Here is a 23,274-nt window from a genome sequence, read left to right on the forward strand (position 1 = left end):
GGGATTCCGCACCGTTACTCTGCTGGGATTTCACTCACACCTAATCACCAAAGCTCGATACTCCCGAAGTTTACTCAGAGTTCATCATTAAAACTTTGAGAAAACTGAGCTAAGCCACTACCAAATCAAGATACACCCAGAATCAGTGAAGAAGAACCAAGAGAGGCGAGAAAAGAAACAGAACAAAGCTTACCGTGGACCTGGAGAGAATTTTGCTCGAAGAGTCATCGGAATCCATGTAGACGAAAACTTCAGATCTCCTTTTCTTTTCGTCGGTATTTTTCTTCCACATTTACTCACTTCATGCTAAAACCTCTAACATAGTTGTTATTCATCCAATGTTGAGTTAATATTTCGACTTCCATCATACTGCATAATGAATTGATATATGTTGAATGAGTAAGTCTGTCTCGATTACTGCTTTGAATGTACCATTGGAGCTCCTTGCGTCTCCTATTTCTCCATTCATGTGCGATATGGTTTGAATGTTAGGTTCTAAAGTTGGAAATTAGGGATTTAGTTTAGGATAGATGTTTGTGTGTGTGTTCGTTGTGATGCTCACCATGGTTGGTTCGGATATTTCTTGAAGAAATTGGTTTAGAATGTTCTTTTTGTTTGTTTTGATAAGAGGAAATGGGGTTTTGGTTGAGAGGAAAACGAACAGAGTTGTAAAAAAGCGCTTTTGTAAAAAGCTTTGTTCCACCTTTCCGTTCTTTCATTTTTGTCGTTATTTAAGGCAACTCATTGCCTTGAGCTTGAAGATGTTAAATGGCTGTCACATGCGTCAGGACTTCGGGAAGGCAAAAGGCCATTATTGCCGGTGTGCGTAGGACAGTTGTATAGCTGCCTACCGTTTTCGCTTCCGGAATTGATGTGTTGGACCCAGGTTTAAGACCCGTTTTCATCTCTTTGTGATCTTCGGATCACCTCTTCAATGGGTGGAGTTTTGGGCCTTAGGGCCCATTACATTTTTGGTTGCTTGGGACCATTTTGTCTCTTGGGGAGGTGTATATTGGGAGTTTCATCTTTTTCACATTTCCCACATATTCATATTTAACTCACTTAATATGTGCATTATTTTCCAAATATCTTAATTAAAATAACTATGACTAAATGTAACACCTCAAAATTTGCCCTCCTCTTCTTGGGACTAGTTTGACACATTGCATTTCATATTCTAGGACATTAGGCATTTCATTTTTGCATTTCATGAGAATTGAGAGGCCATCCTCCAAAGTCTTTTCAAATGATGAAGAGTTGCATGATTCAAGCCTGAGGGTTTCTGTGAATTGATGATCAACCATATGAGGGTTTGCACTTCAATTAGGGTTTCCTAATCCTTCAAAGGTCTTGAGCATTATCTTGTTTGAAGGGTATATTATCATCATCATGGTTATCTCATCATCCAGGGTTTCATGACTCATGCTCAGGTTCCTTTGGATTAGGGTTTTGACTTCAGGTCAACCCTAATCAATTGCATTCTTTCAACCAGGGTTTCTCAAGGAGATGAGGCATTCTATTGAGATGGATATCACATGCATTCATTTCTGAGCAAATTCCTCAAGTGGTGGAGTTTCAAGCTGATCAGGGCATGTCAAGTACATCTAAGGACCATAAAAGTCAACTGTGCAGTCAACTGGGGGCTTTGAGATGAGGAAGTGAGTTTTAACACCTCAATCATGTTCGAGAGAGGTCCATTTGTCATTTCAAACATCTAGCTTGAAGATTTTGAAGTCAGGGCAAACGTTTCCAAAAATGGAAAGTGACCTGTAATTGAAAGTTTCCAAAAATGGCAAGTTTTTGGTCCACATTCAACTTGACTTATCAATATCAAAGAAGCTTCAAATGGATTTTAGGTGAACATGAAAGTTGAGGATCTTTCTCTCCTCTTTTCAAAAAGTCCAAGATCATGTCCATCTGATAATTGGTTGAGAAGTTATGGCCAAATGATCACAAAGTATGCATGGAAGTTCAACATGGCATAACTTTTGCTTCAAAACTCCAAATTGGTTCACTTTTATTGCAAAATACTTCTTGTGACCAATACTTTCCAAATCAATCATTGCCTTGCATGGAAAAAGTTCATATGATCATGTGTTCATACATGTGCATTTTGGAGGGAAAATCCATAATTTGAATTTGGTTGATTATACAAGCAATTTAATCATTCCATGTTGATTTTTGGATGTTTTTAAGTGAGATTTAAGCCATTCCATGCACTGTTCACGTGCACATGTCCATGCATAACCTCATTTGCATGTTTTTGCACTTTGCTTCACATCTCCTTAATTTTAATTAACCAAGCCTAATTTGGATTAGCATTGTCATTAGCACATCATATATAAGCCTAATCATAACAGAATTTGCTCACAATAACAATTCTAGATCTCAAATTCATCTTTCCCTCCAATTTCTCTCTCTCTCTCCTTGAATTTTAAATTTCTTCACACAACCACAAGATTTCTTCATAGATCCTTGATCCTGGTGGAATTTGGAGCAAGAAGCATTCATCATTTGTGGCAATTGAGCAAGATTTTGAGCTATTCAAGTGTATGAACATGTCCATGGAAGCTTCAAATTAAGCTGGATCTGGTTGGTTTCAAGTGAGGATTTGTGCTCAAAGCTTCTAATCAATCATATTGGAGCAGATCTGGATCATTTGGAGGCTTGAACACGCGAATTCCATCACTGCAAGTTCCAAGTATTTAGCACTAATGATTGGTGTGGCTTCATCATTTGAGATGCCATTTGCTTTGATTACCAACTCTTGTTGTGTTGTAGGTCCATTGATGTGATGAACTCACTTGAGTGCTTGCATTTGAGACTTACATTGTGTATAATTGTTGGATGATTCCACTTTGTTGTCTGTTGGTTTTTTCTGTCTGAGATATTGACTGTTTGGCTTTTGTACAGGTACATTAGTCGCTTTTAACTCTTGCTTGAGCTTTGCTTTGGAGTGTGGTTGATACACCACTTAGGTAGTTTAGCCTTCTCACTCCATGTAGTCTGGAAGCACTGTCGCTTTTTGGCAGGCATTTGGCTGAAGTCCTCCTTAAGAGGCAATGTCTGTGATTGTTTACATTTGTGCTGTTACATGTTAAGTCCTCCTAAGTGAAGAGGCAATTGATAGATAAAAGGGATTAGAAATCAATCCCCTGTTAGTCGTTGAGTCTTTCATTATGCTCGCACTACGTGCTGATGCTCTTGAACCTAACCCAAGATCTTTGTATAGAGTCAGTCAAGTGGAATAAGGTCCTTCATTCTGGACCCCCACGTTTTCATTGATTGGAGCTCACCCAGGCCAGGGTTAAGAGCATGAGGTCTCATCCTCATTACCTTTCATCAGCTTCACCCTAACTCTCAATGTTAGTGGGTAAGAGCTTCAGCACACCCTTACAGTTTTGGCTTGTTTGTCAAGGTTGATATGACCCCTTGACTAAAGCCCAACCATTTGTCTAAGCCTCTTGTTTGTATATAGAGTATGATGATTGCTTTTGATATGTTTATCTGCTTTCCACTTCTCATCTCCTTTTCTGTAGGAGTATTATGATCAACTTTCGAGGAAGTTGAACGTACGTAGAGATAGACTTGAGTTGACTCACTTCCTGTGTGAGTCAAACTCTTGTTAGTGACCTCAACCTAGGGTTTTAGTTTGCATGACAACTATTAGGCTCGAGTCAGTCTCCCTTTTAGTTTGTTGTTTCCCTGGTCTCTGGTTAGGAGAGAGTTTCTCCCCTGTTAAGGGGCACTACGTCGCCCTGATTCTCATACCAGATGAGATACGTAGGCAGGAGATCGTGCAAGATCTCCTCGAGCACCCTTTTCTTTTTCTGTGTGTGTTTTGCTTGACAGCTATTAGGTCCGAGTTCCAGACTCCCTATTAGTTTGTCGTCGCCCTTTTTCTTTTTAAACCTGTTTGTCTCTTTTGACGTCTCAGCGTCTCTTTGTGTTGGTATGGTAACTATTAGGTCCGAGTTCCAGACTCCTTATTAGTTTGTTTCTCCCCTGTTAAGGGGAACTACGTCGCCCTGATTCTCATACCAGATGAGATACGTAGGAAGGAGATTGAGCGAGATCTCTCGAGGCAACCTTTTGTTTTTTTGAGTGTGTTTAACCTTTTTGTTTCTTTTGACGTCTCAGCGTCTCCTTCTCTTTGTGTTTGTATGACAGCTATTAGGCTCGAGTTCCAAACTCCCTTTTAGTTTGTCAATCTGACAACCTTTTTCCTCTTTGTGTGTGTTTAGAGTCGGATGTAAGACCATCTATTGGCATTTTGTTTCCTTTTGTTGGGTTATTGTTTGGAGTCGGATGTAAGACCATTTATTGGCATTCTGTTTCCTTGTGTGTGTTGTTTGTTTGGAGTCGGATGTAAGTCCATGTATTGGCATTTTGTTTCCTTTTGTTTGGTTATTGTTAGGAGTTGGATGTAAGTCCATGGATTGGCATTCCGTTTCCTGTTGAGTTTTTCTTTTGACGTCTCAGCGTTTTTTTTTCGGTGTTTTGTTTCGGCGTGCCTTAGCCGAACTACGACAGCTCGGATTCTCATTCCATATGAGATACGTAGGCATAGGATGCGATGTCCTAGCGAGCATGTTCCCCATTTCCCCGAACTACGTTGACTCTGTTGTTTGTTTCTGACAAACTACGTAGGCCCAGGATGCGACATCCTGCCGAGTCCCCTTCCTCTATCTTCTTCCACCTATTTATTATTCCAGTGTGTGTGCATTTCTTTGAGCAGTTATTTAGCAACCTTATTCTATTCTTGTAAGCGTGGATCCCGTCGAGTACGACGGACGTGAGGGGTGCTATTACCTTCCCCTTGCGTAACCGACTCCCGTACCTTGCAATCTCTGGTCGTAAGACCGTTCCTTTCCCTTTTCTTAGGTTAGTCCTGCGCTTCCTTTCCGTCATAGGATGAATAGCGTCGGTGGCGGCTCTGTAAACTTGTTTTTTTCCCGCCGGTTGTTTTTCGCGTTGCGACACTAAATAAGGATATTCATTGGCTTGTTTTCGATTTTTATTTTCATCTCATTTTTATTTCATTAGGATATTATAATTAATCAAATGGTGGATTAACTGTTAAGGCCAACAAATAATTTACCTTATTTTCTAAAAGAAATTTGATTTTGGTCCAATACCAAATAGTCTTTCTCAAAGTATATTAATCCTAAATAAATTCAAATTCACCGTATTTAAATAATATTCTCTTAACATTATTTAAATTAATTTTGATTGAAAAGGAGAATAGTAAGCCTCCACTTCACTATCTCTCGATTATTCGAATAATTGGCGTACGTCATATTACTCGGATCTTCGTCATTCAATAAAAAACTCTATAAATTTAAAATCATTTCCCTGATTTAATTATAAATTCTAAAAGCTTTATTTTAATAATTAATCTTTGAATGAAAAGGAGAATAGTAAGCATCTGCTTCACTATCTCTCGATTATCCGAATAATTGGCGTTCGCCACATTACTCGAATCTTCGTCATTCAATAAAAACCCTAATAATCATACAAAATATAAAGCATATTCCTAAATTAAGGTAATACTCAAAATATATGTAAATTTTAAAACTTGGGATGAAAAAGGATATAGGAAGCCTCCGCTTCACTATTTCTCAATTACTCGAATGATTGGCGTACGCCACATCACTTGAATTCTTGTCACCCGATTAAATAAATCATTCAAATTCAAATTATCTTCCTATATCAAATACAACATCTCGGGACATATCCTTTATAAATTAAATTTTGGATGAAAAAGAATGGGAGGCGTTCGCCTCACCATTTATTGAATAATTGAATGATTGGCGCTCGCCACATTGTTCTGATTATCGACTTCCGATTAATACATTTTAATTAAACTTGGATAAAGGAATAAGTGGCGCACACCTCATTATTCTTTCAATAAGCAAGTAGGAGGCGTACGCCTCACTACCGTGCATATTCAACATCCGCAAACAAACTTTCAAAATAATTTGAACGAAAAAAGGAGTAGAAGGCGGTCGCCTTATTATTCCTAGAAAGAATTAGACGATTGGTGTGCACCACATTGCTCAATCTTTTGTCGTTCTTCAAAAAATATCTCAAACATGTTAAACTCAACTTCTCGCCCCCGAGCGACCAAAACCAGTCAAACAAAACATAAAACATATCAATTTAACTTGTCACCCCACGTGACCAAAACTCTTTTCAGAAAGAACACTGTTAATCCTTTCTAATGCGCATAACAAACCAACGCTTAAGCCTCCGCCGAGAGTAGACAAGTCAACATCTAGCCTTTAGGACGCGATCTATACAACCATTCATTAAAAGAAACCAACAAAACCGTAGTTCTCCGAACTACGAATGATCTGACTTCCTTATTGCACCATAAGGATACGTAGGCACGAGATTGCGAGATCTTGGCGAGTACACTAATAAGAAACCTCTTTTTCCCCCTTCCCGAGGTTTCCATCCATCTCTATTATCAAATCCTTATCACTTGAAGAAAGTGAATAACATTCAACTAACATTCAAATAGCAAATTGGACTAAAAGGTTCCCGTTGAGTACAACGGACGTGAGGGGTTCTAATACTTTTCCCTTGTGTAATCGACTCCCGAACCCGAATATGGTTGCGACGACCATTATTCTAATTTCTAAAAGGTTTTATAGATATTTTCCTATTCCTTCATTGGGATAAATAAAGTTCGGTGGCGACTCTGTTCGAACTAATTTTTCCGCGACCATTGCGAGGAATCTTATTTTTCTGTGTGTGTTTTGCTTGACAGCTATTAGGTCCGAGTTCCAGACTCCCTATTAGTTTGTCGTCGCCCTTTTTCTTTTTAAACCTGTTTGTCTCTTTTGACGTCTCAGTGTCTCTTTGTGGTGGTGTGGTAACTATTAGGTCCAAGTTCCAGACTCCCTATTAGTTTGTTTCTCCCCTGTTAAGGGGAACTACGTCGCCCTGATTCTCATACCAGATGAGATACGTAGGCAGGAAATCGAGCAAGATCTCTCCGGGCAACCTTTTCTTTTTTTGAGTGTGTTCAACCTTTTTGTTTCTTTTGACGTCTCAGCGTCTCCTTCTCTTTGTGTTTGTGTGACAGCTATTAGGCTCGAGTTCCAGACTCCCTTTTAGTTTGTCAATCTGACAACCTTTTTCCTCTTTGTGTGTGTTTGAAGTCGGATGTAAGACCATCTATTGGCATTCTATTTCCTTTTGTTGGGTTATTGTTTCGAGTCGGATGTAAGACCATCTATTGGCATTCTGTTTCCTTGTGTGTGTTGTTTGTTTGGAGTCGGATGTAAGTCCATGTATTGGCATTCTGTTTCCTTTTGTTTGGTTATTGTCAGGAGTTGGATGTAAGTCCATGGATTGGCATTCCGTTTCTTGTTGAGGTTTTCTTTTGACGTCTCAGCGTTTTTTTTTCCGGTGTTTTGTTTCGGCGTGCGTTAGCCGAACTACGACAGCTCTGATTCTCATTCCAGATGAGATACGTAGGCATAAGATGCGATGTCCTAGCGAGCTTGTTCCCATTTCCCCGAACTACGTCGACTCTGATGTTTGTTTCTGACAAACTACGTAGGCCCAGGATGCGACATCCTGCCGAGTCCCCTTCCTCCATCTTCTTCCACCTGTTTATTATTCCAGTGTGTGTGCATTTCTTTGAGCAGTTATTTAGCAACCATATTCTATTCTTTTGAGCGTGGATCCCGTCGAGTACGACGGACGTGAGGGGTACTAATACCTTCCCCTTGCGTAATCGACTCCCGTACCTTGCAATCTCTGGTCGTAAGACCGTTCCTTTCCCTTTTCTTAGGTTAGTTCTGCGCTTCCTTTCCGTCATAGGATGAATAGCGTCGGTGGCGGCTCTGTAAACTTGTTTTTTTTTCGCCGGTTGTTTTTTGCGTTGCGACAGCTGGAGACTCTGCTGGGGACCGAAGTTGACCTCTTGTTGGTCGATATTCCCTAAGCGAGTCAATCCTAACGCTCTTTAGAGTAGTTTTGGTTGCTTTTACTGCTTCGTTTATTGCATTTATGATTATTATACCGTGATTGTGTATATTTGCATATATGTTTGCATGCATCATATTATTATTGTGCTGGATTTTGGACAGGTTTGGTTCCTTTGATTTTGGGTGGGTGTTTTGAGTGGGGCTAAAACCCAGACCCGAGTATACACCTAGGATTAGCGTGGTCTCACGTCTCCTCACATGTTGGATCAACATGTTGTTGCGACGTGACATACCACAGCCGGACGAGGTTCATCTGAGAGAGCTCTTCCGGGTGGAGTAGTCCACTTTGGTTGGGTTACCTCTTTTGAGCTGTTGACTTCGGTGACCGTTCTTTCCCGGATCTTTGGTTTAGAGGATCTTATGAGAGCTGCAACGACACACCCGAAAGGGCAAACCCGTTGAGTATCTTGTCCAATTGTCGAGACCGTTATCCACCTTAGGATGACCTTATTAGAATTCACCTGTGAGGGGAGGGTTTGATTCTTACAGATGCAGATTTTCTTGGTGACTATTTGATGGTGACTTTGGTTCAGTCGGATTTATGGATATTTATTTCTGAGACGTCGGAGTTATGTCTGTGGTATTTATCAGCGGGTTCCGTTTATTTCGGATCCCCGGGTTGAATTTGGGGTTGCTTGTCTATTTGGTTAGTGATTTACCAGTGATGATGGTGGTATATCCTCAGGTTCCGTTTATTTCGGAACCCCGAGTTGTATTTATGGTTACTCAGTTCCTCAGATGGTTGTGATCAGTTCAGAGACCGGAACTTCCACACAGTTGATGTTCATATTATTTGGAGGATGGCACTGTGACTTGCATTCATGCATCTGCATCATTCCCATTTTGCATTCATATGCATCTAACTCATGTCTATCCATAATCAGGGTACATTCTCGATTGAGATTCTGGTTGATAGACATCCTGATGTCAGAATGTTATTGTCAAATTATTATCCGTCTCGATGAAGCCAGAATCGAAGGACAGAATGTTCCTCATACGGATAGACATTGCATTCATGCGTGAGTCATAATAACCTGTCTTCTGTTTTGTAGGTGTCAGTTTCTAATATGTTTGATTGACTCAGGAATCATTGCTCGCGCATGCAGAATCATCCTTCTGCACGTAGCTCGTCCGCACAGATACCCTACCAGGCGCAACAAATCCAAACTGGTGGATTCAACCAACGCTGACATTCTCGAGCTGAAAGAGAAGATGAGTGAGTTGGTCAACGTCATGCAAGGGTTCGCCTTGGGGCAGAAGGCACTTGTTGAGAAGGTGGAAAAGCTTAAGCGGGCTTCGGCTGCCAATAGTGGCAATAATCAGAAGGGTGTTTCCAACAATGGTCTCGGTGGTTCTAGGGATGGTGGTGATCCCAGAAGGAAGGCGACTACTGCTGGTGTAGTGATCAACAATGGGGGAGGTTTTGGTTTCGCTACAGGCGGAGGGCCAGGTCCTGTAGGAAATAATCTGAAGGATAATCAGTTTCCTTCTTTCTTTGGGGCCATGGAGGATAAAGAGGAAGATCAGTTCTCTGTGCTGAACGAACAGTTTGGTCAGTGGGGTGTTCAACCACCGAATAAAGAGATTCAGGCACTAGCAGAGAAGATCAGGGCTCTGGAAAGCCATGCTACTCCTGGGGCTATCAACATGACAAACATGGGGCTAGTTGAGGGGATTGTGATCCCGCAGAAGTTTAAAGTGCCCACGTTTGATAAATACAATGGGAGTTCTTGCCCGGAAACTCATCTTCAGGCCTTTGTCCGAAAAATATCTGCCTATACAATGGATCAGAAGCTCTGGATGTACTTCTTCCAGGACAGCTTGTCTGGGGGGTCTCTGGAGTGGTATACCAAGTTGAGATCATCGGATATCAAGAACTGGCAGGATTTGGGAGAAGCTTTCTTTAAACAGTACCAGTTCAATGCTGACATGGCTCCTAGCCGTACCCAGTTGCAGGGTATGTCTCAGAAGCCGAATGAAGGGTTTAAAGAATATGCGCAGAGGTGGAGGGAGTTGGCTTCCAGAGTTCAACCTCCGTTGGTGGATAGGGAAATGTCTTATCTGTTCATGGGTACCCTGCAGGGGACTTTTGCTGAGAAAATGGTGGGTTGTCCCGTCACTGGTTTTACAAACATTGTGGTGGCAAGGGAGAGAATTGAAAGCTGGCTGAGAATGGGGAAAATACAGGGAAATGCTCCGTCATCTGGAGTAAAGAAGCTATTTGGGAACGGTCAGCGCAAGAATGAGGGTGAATCGAGTGTTGTGTATGCCCAGAGAGGACACGGTAGGGATCGTTACTACCGGCACACTGCTGCGGTAACAATTCCTACTGGTAATCAATCGGTACAACAGCAACATCAGCCACCTCAACAGAGAGCACAGAGAACTGGGTACCAAGTGAGAGGAAGGATGGCAGATTGTCAGTTTGATAGGCCACCCGTGACATATGCTTTTCTATTTAAGAAGTTGATGGATCTTGGGTTGGTTCAGTCGAGGACGATGGCTCCGGTAAGACCAGATCAGAGGCCTGCCAGTTATGATGAGAACGCCAAGTGTGAATTCCATTTTGGTACACTAGGGCATAACATTGAGGGTTGTAGAGCTTTTAAGCATGTTGTCCAAGATTTGGTAGACTCCAAGGCCATCAACTTTGCACCATCGCCGAATGTTAATGCTAATCCCATGTCGGCGCATGGTCAGGTGATGGTGGGTGCAATTGCTGAGGATTCAGATCACGTCTGTGCGGTGGGTGAAGAAATTGACAGTGACTGCGAGCTGGATTCGTGGATAAAACCGTGCGTACCAGGGATGGAGATCCAGAACTGGAAGGCCGAAAAGATCATCACTGTCACTCTGCAAGAAGAGTAGTATTTCTGTTTTTCAATTCTGTTTGCATGAAAGCCATACGTTTTGCCCGAAACGTAATGGTTCATTGTAAGGGCCACCTCACGTGTTTCATTTTGCATTGTTTGCATCATTAATAAAAGGATGTTTTTCGCATTGAAAGCGGTGTTCCCTGTTTTTCATTTATTTTTGCAGTTTAAAAAATAAACAATAAAAATGGCAATGTTTGTTTTCATTTTCCTTTTAATTTGCTTAGCTCCGGTTCTAAACGCAATGCATGAATCAACATTCATGCAGATGCGATCATTCTCCGGATCTCATATATAACAATCCTATTACACCCTCATATGACTTCGGCAATCTGATCTATCATGCCGAAGAAGAAGGCGAAGAAGATTGTGAACTGCGGGAGGAATTAGCCAGGTTGAGACAAGAGGAGAAGGTGATTCAACCGCACGAGGAGCAAGTTGAGCTTGTTAATTTGGGTACCGAGGAGGACAGAAAAGAAGTAAAGGTTGGGGCTGCTTTGGAGGTGAATGTCAAGAGCAGAATGGTAGCACTGTTGAAAGAGTATGTTGATATCTTCGCCTGGTCCTATCAGGATATGCCAGGGTTGGATACCGATATTGTTGTGCACATGTTACCATTGAAAGCAGACTGCCCTCCAGTGAAGCAGAAGTTGCGCCGAACTCGACCCGAGATGGCCATGAAAATCAAAGAGGAAGTACAGAAGCAGTTGGATGCTGGTTTCCTCGCTGTTACTAATTATCCGCCTTGGGTCGCAAATATTGTGCCGGTGCCGAAGAAGGATAGAAAGGTGAGGATGTGTGTGGACTACCGGGATTTGAACAGAGCTAGTCTGAAAGATGATTTCCCATTACCTCACATCGATGTTTTGGTAGATAATACAACTCAATTCTCGGTGTTTTCCTTCATGGATGGCTTTTCTGGCTATAATCAAATTAAAATGTCGCCAGATGATATGTAGAAAACAACGTTCATCACACCTTGGGGAACTTTTTGCTATAAGGTGATGCCATTCGGTCTCAAGAACACCAGAGCCACGTATCAGAGGGCTATGGTGACTTTGTTTCATGATATGATTCATCATGAAATTGAATGCTATGTTGATGACATGATAGCAAAGTCCCAAACAGAAGAGGGGCATTTGGTAGACCTGGCCAAGCTGTTTGACCGGTTGAGACAATTCAAATTGAGGTTGAATCCGAATAAGTGCACTTTCGGGATGCGGTCCGGTAAGTTGCTGGGGTTTATTGTAAGTGAAAGAGGAATCGAGGTTGATCCTGCTAAAGTAAAAGCAATACAAGAAATGCCTGAACCGAGGACAGAGAGAGAGGTTCGTGGTTTCTTAGGTAGATTGAACTATATTTCACGGTTCATATCTCATCTAACAGCCACGTGTGAACCCATATTCAAGTTATTGAGAAAAGATTAAACGGTCAGGTGGAATAATGATTGCCAAGCGGCATTTGAAAAAATAAAAGAATATTTGCAGGAGCCTCCGATTCTGATGCCTCCTGTGGAGGGACGACCGTTAATTCTGTACTTGACGGTCCTCGAGGGGTCTATGGGGTGTGTATTGGGGCAGCATGACGAGTCTGGTCGAAAAGAGCATGCAAATTACTACCTTAGCAAAAAGTTTACCGGCTGTGAAACAAGATATTCACGGCTTGAGAAAACTTGATGTGCTTTGGCATGGGCTGCTCGCCGACTGAGACAGTATATGGTGGTTCATACCACTTCGTTGATTTTCAAGATGGATCCGATCAAGTATATCTTTGAGAAGCCAGCATTGACCGGACGGGTTGCGAGATGGCAAATGATTTTGTCTGAGTACGATATTCAGTATACCTCTCAGAAAGCAATCAAGGGGAGTGTATTGTCTGATTACCTTGCCCAGCAACCCATTGAGGATTATCAACCGATGAAGTTTGAGTTCCCTGGTGAGGATATCAGGTTTCTCAAATCTAAAGATTGTGAGGAACCAATCCCGGAGGAGGGGCCTGACCCTGAATCCATACGGATTTTGATGTTTGATGGGGCCGTTAACGTGGACGGTAACGGAGTTGGTGCTGTTTTGGTTACGCCGAAAGGATCCCACATTCCTTTTGCTGCCCGGCTAACGTTTGAATGCACCAACAATGTGGCTGAATGCGAAGCTCGTGTCCTGGGTATCGAACCTTGGTGCGTACATCTACTGGGGCAACGCCTTTCTCGCTTGTGTATGAGATGGAAGCTGTGCTACCAATTGAGGTCCAGATTCCTTCGTTGAGAGTCCTGATGGACGTGAAATTGGAAGAAGCTGAATGGGTAAGGACTCAGTATGGAGAGTTGAGCCTGATTGAGGAAAAGAGGTTGGCGGCCATTTGTCAGGGACAGTTGTACCAGCAGCGGATGAAGCGTGCTTTTGACCGAAAGGTGCGACCTCGTATGTATCATGTGGGAGATATGGTGTTGAAAAGGATCCTTCCTCCTCAGAACGATCGTCGGGGCAAGTGGACACCCAATTATGAAGGTTCATTCGTGGTCAAGAAGGTTTTCTCTGGAGGAGCCTTGTTGTTGACGACCATGGATGGTGAGGATTTTCCATCCCCTGTAAATGCGGACGTAGTTAAAAAATACTTCGTATAAGAGACCCGTTGGACGAAAAGAATAAAATAGTCCAGGCAAAAATGGGCATCCTGGCGAACCGAAAAAAATGAAAAGGTTCGGGCAAAAATTAGGGATAAAAAGGAAAAAAACTGTACACCCGGCAAGTCGAAAACCCCACAAGGGCGGCTTGGGAAAAAAAGGGTATCCCGGTGGACTAAAAACCCGAAAGGGCGGTCCAGGAAAAAGAGGGAATGAAACGAACAACTGCGTCTGGTATGATCGTTTGTACTTTGGTTAAGACACCTGGATAATCCCCAGCAGGGATCAGTCGGAAGCGTCTTGTTCAGAAGGCGGAAAGCACGGAGAGTCTTGAGGACATATGGGGTGTAACCGAGTTGGAACTCGATGAGATCACGGGTTCACATTGCCATTAGGATAGATTTTCCTTTTGTGCGCAATTACCTCTTTTCAAGGATTGCTTCCTGTGTATTGCTCGGTTATGAGCCACCCTTTTCAATCAATAAAATGCATATTCAGTCAAATAATTTTGTTTTTGTTTTCATTACCGCTTTGATTGCAAAAACATCCGTTTATTTTGATAAGAATCTTTGCATTTTGAGACATACGGGTCCCTTCCAATGCATGTTTATAGGATTGAGAACTTGAAATCTTATTTGAAAGGTAGAGGGACCCAGGTATTGAAATCTTGGCACGCCTGGGGCACGTATTTATCTAACGATATCTTTTGCAGGTGCTGTTAGATGTTTTCACTCACTTGCAGGTTGTGACATGAATCTTTTGACGAAAGAATCCTTCAAGTCCAATCAGGGACGAGAAATAAAAGAACGGTGGTAAAGACGACAAAAGAATTGCGACGATCCTGGAGGGTTAATCAAGAAGACTCTTCAAAGTCTGAGGACTGGAGAGTTAGCCCGAATCTGAGGAGATCGATTTTCTCGGAGTAGACAGAAGTCGAGAATACAATGTGATGAATCAAGAAGACTCTTCAAAGTCTGAAATAGAAAGTTGACACCATGGTTAGATGGTGGATACCAGTGTTCGACGAGTCGACAGGTGTTCCGTGTCAGATTTTCCGTATCTCCCCAGCAGGTTCGAGATCGGTATTTCTTTGGCAGCCAGGCCTGAAGGTTGCTATTTCCCCTAGCAGGTTTGAGATTGTTATATCCCCAGCAAGTCTGAAGGTTGTTGTTTCCCCAGCGGAGGTGTGCGTTGGTAGTTGTTTCCCCAGCGAAGTCCCCAAGCGGATCGGGCTCAGCGGAGGTTATCCTTAGTGAGGGTTGCTTTCCCCAGCAGCAGTGCTTTTACCCAGCAGGGTTGGAGATTGGAGCGATAACGAGTTCCTCGAGCTCCCTAGTAGAGTCCCCTGAGGGGGATACCTTTTTATTCATTCATCATGTTAGTAAAGCATAGCATATTGCATAACTCATTGCGTAGCATTTCCATGGTTATGGAGAATTACGCCATTGAAAGAAAAAACTCATGCATTAGCATTGCAAGCATAAGCTAGTCTCAAGCCGTGGTTACCGTTTGAGAATTGGTTTAGCTGGTTGGTGAAGTTGTTACTTTGAGGAGCTTAGCATCGTGACGTTGGGTCAACGGTATTCCCCAGTAGTGCGATATTGGAGGAAGATTTCGGTCGTGCGAGAGGGATGTTGGAAGATGTTACTCTGAGGAGCTTAGCATCGTGACGTTGGGTCAATGGTATTCCCCAGTAGTGCAATATTGGAGGAGAATTTCTGTCGTGCGGGATGGAAGTTGGAAGATGTTACTCTGAGGAGTTTAGCATCGTGACGTCAGATCAACAATGTTCCCCAGTAGCGCGATATTGGAGGAAATTTTTCCGTCGGGCGGAGATGGAAATGAAGATCGGAGAACGTTACGCGATTAGCGTGAAAATCGAGATTCAAATGGAGAAAAGGAAGTGCTGGGCATTTTCTGGAGAACGAGGTTCAAATGGAGAAAAGGAAGTGTTGCGGCATTTTCTGGAGAGCGGGGTTCAACTGGAAACTGGAGTTGAAGATTGTATCCGGGATGAGGTCCTCAGGATTCTCTTCTGATCATGTGTCACCTTAGACTTTGGTTGAGGTCAACAAAAGTTGTTATGGGTGTCTTCTGAGGAATAAATGCACTTGTAACCTTCCTTTTGTGAGGGTTTACCCTCTGATATGTCGCCATCAGAGTGGGGGTTGGTGTTATTTCCGGCGTTGCCAACGGAGTTAGCGCAGGCAAATGGAGAACGGGGTTCAAATGGAGAAAGGGAGACACATGGTGTTTTCTGGAGAACGGGGTTCACAACGACGATCGCGAGTTATCGTCAGGCGACTGGGGTTCAAATGGAGAACGGGGTTTATTGTTTGGCAGCAAGTTTGACATGAAGCTTTCGGGGTTCAAATGCGGTGATCAGGGATCATCCGCGTGGAAGAGAAAATATTAGTTTTGGGGTTCAAAAGAAGAAAAAAAAATAATCAAAGAAGTATCGGGGTTCAAGAAAAGAATCAATCAAAAGGTTCTGGGGTTCAAGAAAAGCAAAAAAAAAAATATAATAATTCCCAGCGGAGCGCAAATTGTTCGTCTGTTCTTGGTATTCAACCACTCTTCACTCTGATCATCTGAAAGCTGAGGTTGTTCATATCGACAGGTTCACAGTGGATTGAATAGGGGCAGCTGTAACACCTCAAAATTTGCCCTCCTCTTCTTGGGACTAGTTTGACACATTGCATTTCATATTCTAGGACATTAGGCATTTCATTTTTGCATTTCATGAGAATTGAGAGGTCATCCTCCAAAGTCTTTTCAAATGATGAAGAGTTGCATGATTCAAGCCTGAGGGTTTCCGTGAATTGATGATCAACCATATGAGGGTTTGCACTTCAATTAGGGTTTCCTGATCCTTCAAAGGTCTTGAGCATTATCTTGTTTGCAAGGGTATATTATCATCATCATGGTTATGTCATTATCCAGGGTTTCATGACTCATGCTCAAGTTCCTTTGGATTAGGGTTTTGACCTCTGGTCAACCCTAATCAATTGCATTCTTTCAACTAGGGTTTCTCAAGGAGATGAGGTATTCTATTGAGATGGAGATCACATGGTTATATTGAGAAGCTTACATGAGCTAAGGTTTCATTTCTGAGCAAATTCCTCAAGTGGTGGAGTTTCAAGTTGATCAGGGCATGTCAAAGTCATCTGAGGACCATAAAAGTCAACTGTGCAGTCAGTTGGGGGCTTTGAGATGAGGAAGTGAGTTTCAACACCTCAATCATGTTCAAGAGAGGTCCATTTTTCATTTCAAACATCTAGCTTGAAGATTTTGAAGTCAGGGCAAAAGTTTCCAAAAATGGAAATTGACCTGTAATTGAAAGTTTCCAAAAATGGCAAGTTTTTGGTCCACATTCAACTTGACTTATCAACATCAAATAAGCTTCAAATGGATTTTTGGTGAACATTAAAGTTGAAGATCTTTCTCTCCTCTTTTCAAAAAGTCAAGGATCATGTCCATCTGATAATTGGTTGAGAAGTTATGGCCAAATGATCACAAAGTATGCATGGAAGTTCAACATGGCATAACTTTTGCTTCAAAACTCCAAATTGGTCCACTCTTTTTGCAAAATACTTCTTGTGACCAATACTTTCCAAATCAATCATTGCCTTGCATGGAAAAAGTTCATATGATCATGTGTTCATACATGTGCATTTTGGAGGGAAAATCCATAATTTGAATTTGGTTGATTATACAAGCAATTTAATCATTCCATGTTGATTTTTGGATGTTTTTAAGTGAGATTTAAGCCATTGCATGCACTGTTCACGTGCACATGTCCATGCATAACCTCATTTGCATATTTTTGCACTTTGCTTCACATCTCCTTAATTTTAATTAACCAAGCCTAATTTGGATTAGCATTGTCATTAGCACATCATATATAAGCCTAATCATAACAGAATTTGCTCAGAACAACAATTCTAGATCTCAAATTCCTCTTTCCCTCCAATTTCTCTCTCTCCTTGAATTTCAAATTTCTTCACACAACCACAAGATTTCTTCATAGATCCTTGATCCTGGTGGAATTTGGAGCAAGAAGCATTCATCATTCGTGGCAATTGAGCAAGATTTGGAGCTATTCAAGTGTATGAACATGTCCATGGAAGCTTCAAATTAAGCTGGATCTGGTTGGTTTCAAGTGAGGATTTGTGCTCAAAGCTTCTAATCAATCATATTGGAGCAGATCTGGATCATTTGGAGGCTTGAACACGCGAATTCCATCACTGCAAGTTCTAAGTATTTAGCACTAATGATTGGTGTGGCCTCATCATTTGAGATGCCATTTGCTTTGATTACCAACTCTTGTTGTGTTGTAGGTCCATTGATGTGATGAACTCACTTGAGTGCTTGCATTTGAGACTTACATTGTGTATAATTGTTGGATGATTCCACTTTGTTGTCTGTTGGTTTTTTCTGTCTGAGATATTGACTGTTTGGCTTTTGTATAGGTACATTAGTCGCTTTTAGCTCTTGCTTGAGCTTTTCTTTGGAGTGTGGTTTATACACCACTGAGGTAGTTTAGCCTTCTCACTCCATGTAGTCTGGAAGCCCTGTCGCTTTTTGGCAGGCATTTGGCCGAAGTCCTCCTTAAGAGGTAATGTCTGTGATTGTTTACATTTGTGTTGTTACTTGTTAAGTCCTCCTAAGTGAAAAGGCAATTGACAAATAGAAGGGATTAGCAATCAATCCCCTGTTAGTCGTTGAGTCGTTCATTATGCTCGCACTACGTGCTGATGCTCTTGAACCTAACCCAAGATCTTTGTATAGAGTCAGTCAAGTGGAATAGGGTCCCTCATTTTGGACCCCCACGTTTTCATTGATTGGAGCTCACCCAGGCCAGGGTTAAGAGCATGAGGTCTCATCCTCATTACCTTTCATCAGCTTCACCCTAACTCTCAATGTTAGTGGTTAAGAGCTTCAACACACCCCTACAGTTTTGGCTTGTTTGTCAAGGTTGATATGACCCCTTGACTAAAGCCCAACCATTTGTCTGAGCCTCTTGTTTGTATATAGAGTGTGATGATTTCTTTTTATATGTTTATCTGTTTTCCACTTCTCATCTCCTTTTCTGTAGGAGTCGTATGATCAACTTTCGAGGAAGTTGAACGTACGTAGAGATAGACTTGAGTTGACTCACTTCCTGTGTGAGTCAAACTCTTGTTAGAGACCTCAACCTAGAGTTTTAGTTTGCATGACAACTATTAGGCTCGAGTCAGTCTCCCTTTTAGTTCGTTGTTTCCCTGGTCTCTGGTTAGGAGAGAGTTTCTCCTCTGTTAAGGGGAACTACGTCGCCCTGATTCTCATACCAGATGAGATACGTAGGTAGGAGATCGTGCGAGATCTCTTCGGGTGCCCTTTTCTTTTTCTGTGTGTGTTTTGCTTGACAGCTATTAGGTCCGAGTTCCAGACTCCCTATTAGTTTGTCGTCGCCCTTTTTCTTTTTAAACCTGTTTGTCTCTTTTGACGTCTCAGCGTCTCTTTGTGTTGGTGTGGTAACTATTAGGTCCGAGTTCCAGACTCCCTATTAGTTTGTTTCTCCCCTGTGTAAGGGGAACTATGTCACCCTGATTCTCATACCAGATGAGATGCGTAGGCAGGAGATCGAGCGAGATCTCTCCGAGCAACCTTTTGTTTTTTTGAGTATGTTCAACCTTTTTGTTTCTTTTGACGTCTCAACGTCTCCTTCTCTTTGTGTTTGTGTGACAGCTATTAGGCTCGAGTTCCAGACTCCCTTTTAGTTTGTCAATCTGACAACCTTTTTCCTCTTTGTGTGTGTTTGGAGTCGGATGTAAGACCATGTATTGGCATTCTGTTTCCTTTTGTTGGGTTATTGTTTAGAGTCGGATGTAAGACCATCTATTGGCATTCTGTTTCCTTGTGTGTGTTGTTTGTTTGGAGTCGGATGTAAGTCCATGTATTGGCATTTTGTTTCCTTTTGTTGGGTTATTGTCAGGAGTTGGATGTAAGTCCATGGATTGGCATTCCGTTTCCTGTTGAGTTTTTCTTTTGACGTCTCAGCATTTTTTTTTCCGGTGTTTTGTTTCGGCGGGCGTTAGCCAAACTACGACAGCTCAAATTCTCATTCCAGATGAGATACGTAGGCATAGGATGCGATGTCCTAGCGAGCATGTTCCCCATTTCCCCGAACTACGTCGACTCTGATGTTTGTTTATGACAAACTACGTAGGCCCAGGATGCGACATCCTGCCGAGTCCCCTTCCTCCATCTTCTTCCACCGGTTTATTATTCCAGTGTGTGTGCATTTATTTGAGCAGTTATTTAGCAACCTTATTCTATTCTTTTGAGCGTGGATCCCGTCGAGTACGACGGACGTGAGGGGTGCTAATACCTTCCCCTTGCGTAACCGACTCCCGTACCTTGCAATCTCTGGTCGTAAGACCGTTCCTTTCCCTTTTCTTAGGTTAGTCCCGCGCTTCCTTTCCGTCATAGGATGAATAGCGTCGGTGGCGGCTCTGTAAACTTGTTTTTTTTCATCTCATTTTTATTTCATTAGGATATTATAATTAATCAAATGGTGGATTAACTGTTAAGGCCAACAAATAATTTACCTTATTTTCTAAACTAAATTTGATTTTGGTCCAATACCAAATAGTCTTTCTCAAAGTATATTAATCCTAAATAAATTCAAATTCACCGTATTTAAATAATATTCTCTTAAAATTATTTAAATTAATTTTGATTGAAAAGGAGAATAGTAAGCCTCCACTTCACTATCTCTCGATTATTCGAATAATTGGCGTACGTCATATTACTCGGATCTTCGTCATTCAATAAAAAACTCTATAAATTTAAAATCATTTCCTTGATTTAATTATAAATTCTAAAAGCTTTATTTTAATAATTAATCTTTGAATGAAAAGGAGAATAGTAAGCATCTGCTTCACTATCTCTCGATTATCCGAATAATTGACGTTCGCCACACTACTCGAATCTTCGTCATTCAATAAAAACCCTAATAATCATACAAAATACAAAGCATATTCCTAAATTAAGGTAATACTCAAAATATATGTAAATTTTAAAACTTGGGATGAAAAAGGATATAGGAAGCCTCCGCTTCACTATTTCTCAATTCTTCGAACGATTGGCGTACGCCACATCACTTGAATTCTTGTCACCCGATTAAATAAATCATTTAAATTCAAATTATCTTCCTATATCAAATACAACATCTCGGGACATATCCTTTATAAATTAAATTTTGGATGAAAAAGAATGGGAGGCGTTCGCCTCACCATTTATTGAATAATTGAATAATTGGCGCTCGCCATATTGTTCTGATTATCGACTTCCGATTAATACATTTTAATTAAACTTGGATAAAGGAATAAGTGGCGCACACCTCATTATTCTTTCAATAAGCAAGTAGGAGGCGTACGCCTCACTACCGTGCATATTCAACATCCGCAAACAAACTTTCAAAATAATTTGAACGAAAAAAGGAGTAGAAGGCAATCGCCTTATTATTCCTAGAAAGAATTGGACGATTGGTGTGCACCACATTGCTCAATCGTTCGTCGTTCTTCAAAAAATATCTCAAACATGTTAAACTCAACTTCTCACCCCCGAGCGACCGAAACCAGTCAAACAAAACATAAAACATATCAATTCAACTTGTCACCCCAAGTGACCAAAACTCTTTTCAGAAAGAACACTGTTAATCCTTTCTAATGCGCATAACAAACCAACGCTTAAGCCTCCGCCGAGAGTAGACAAGTCAACATCTAGCCTTTAGGACGCGATCTATACAACCATTCATTAAAAGAAACCAACAAAACAGTAGTTCCCCGAACTACGAATGATCTGACTTCCTTATTGCACCATAAGGATACGTAGGCACGAGATTGCGAGATCTTGGCGAGCAAACTAATAAGAAACCTCTTTTTCCCCCTTCTCGAGGTTTCCATCCATCTCTATTATCAAATCCTTATCACTTGAAGAAAGTGAATAACATTCAACTAACATTCAAATTGGACTAAAAGGTTCTCGTTGAGTACAACGGACGTGAGGGGTTCTAATACCTTTCCCTTGTGTAATCGACTCCCGAACCCGAATATGGTTGTGACGACCATTATTCTATTTTCTAAAAGGTTTTATCGATATTTTCCTATTCCTTCATTGGGATAAATAAAGTTCGGTGGCGACTCTGTTCGAACTAATTTTTCCGCGACCATTGCGAGGAATCGTATTTTTCGAGATGCGACAACTGTCAAAAGCATTCTGGCAATCTTCGATCCAATCACAAGACTGTTCTTTTCGAAGAAGCTTGAATATAGGCGCACATGTGGCAGTCATGTTGAAATGAATCTTGAGATATAATTCAAGCGGCCAAGAAAACCTCTGACCTGCTTCTCAGTTTTGGACGCAGGCATTTCTCGTATTGCTTTGACCTTGGAGGGATCAACTTCAATTCCCTTCTCACTGGCAATAAAGCCATAAAACTTACCAGAACAAACACCAAATGTACACTTATTAGGATTCAAGTGGAGTTTATACTTCCTCAAACGCTGGAACAACTTCAACAAATGCTCAACATGCTATTCTTCATCACTGGATTTAGCAATCATATCATCGACATAAACTTCGATCTCTTGATGCATCATATCATGAAAAAAGAGTTGTCATAGCTCTCTGGTAGGTTGCATCAGCATTCTTTAAACCGAAAGGCATCACTCTATAATAGAAGGTTCCCCCAGGTGTAATGAATATGGTCTTCTCCATATCTTCAGGTGCCATCTTGATCTGATTATATCTGGAAAATCCGTCCATAAATGAAAAGACTTCGAATTTAGCTGTATTGTCTATCAACATGTCAATGTGTGGCAGAGGAAAATCATCTTTCAGACTAGCTTTGTTCAAATCTCTATAATCAACACACATACATACTTTTCCATCTTTCTTTGGAACAGACACAATATTGGCCACCCACTGCAGATACTCAACAGTAACAAGGAAATCAGCATCAATCTGCTTTTGCACTTCTTCTTTGATCTTCTCTGCCATATCAGGATGAGTCCTCCTCAACTTCTTCTTGACTGGAGGGCATTCTGGCTTCAACGGAAATCTATGCTCCACAATCTCAGAATCCAAACCAGGCATGTCTTGATAGGACCAAGCAAACACATTTGAATACTCTCGAAGAAGATCAATCAACCCCTTCTTAACCTCTGGACACAGTTGAGACCCAACCTTGACTTCCTTAACTTCAACTTCGGAACCCAAGTTGACTAACTCAATCTGCTCTTCGAATGGCTGAATGGATTTTTTCTCGTGCTCAAGTAGACGAGACAATTCATCAGACATTTCTTAATCACCTTCTTCCTCAGCCTCAAACACAGGGAATTCAAAGTTTGGAGAAGGAGTAGGATCATTATATTCAATGGGTTTAGAAACCAACCTGCATAATTATTCGATATTTTTATTTGAGAGAAGTGAATTGTGACCAAATATTAATGCAGATGGACAATTATTATTTATATAATCATGTTTTATGTGATTACCATTTTCAAATAAGCAAAAAAGTAAAAATAAAACATCATAGATGTGGATGAATAAAATTGCATTTTATTGATGATCAATTTGAAATATGCCCAACAATGTTTACTTCTCCCTTAGGCAAAGGAGAAGGATTTTCAAAAATAATAAAAGTAATTACTTAGAGCGATGAACAATAACAGGAACATCGACAGTGATCCAATTGTTGCAAGCTTTTCCATGCGTCACAAAATTG

Source organism: Lathyrus oleraceus, chromosome 5 (assembly GCF_024323335.1).
Source record: "Lathyrus oleraceus cultivar Zhongwan6 chromosome 5, CAAS_Psat_ZW6_1.0, whole genome shotgun sequence".
NCBI classification, from domain to species: Eukaryota; Viridiplantae; Streptophyta; class Magnoliopsida; order Fabales; family Fabaceae; genus Lathyrus; species Lathyrus oleraceus.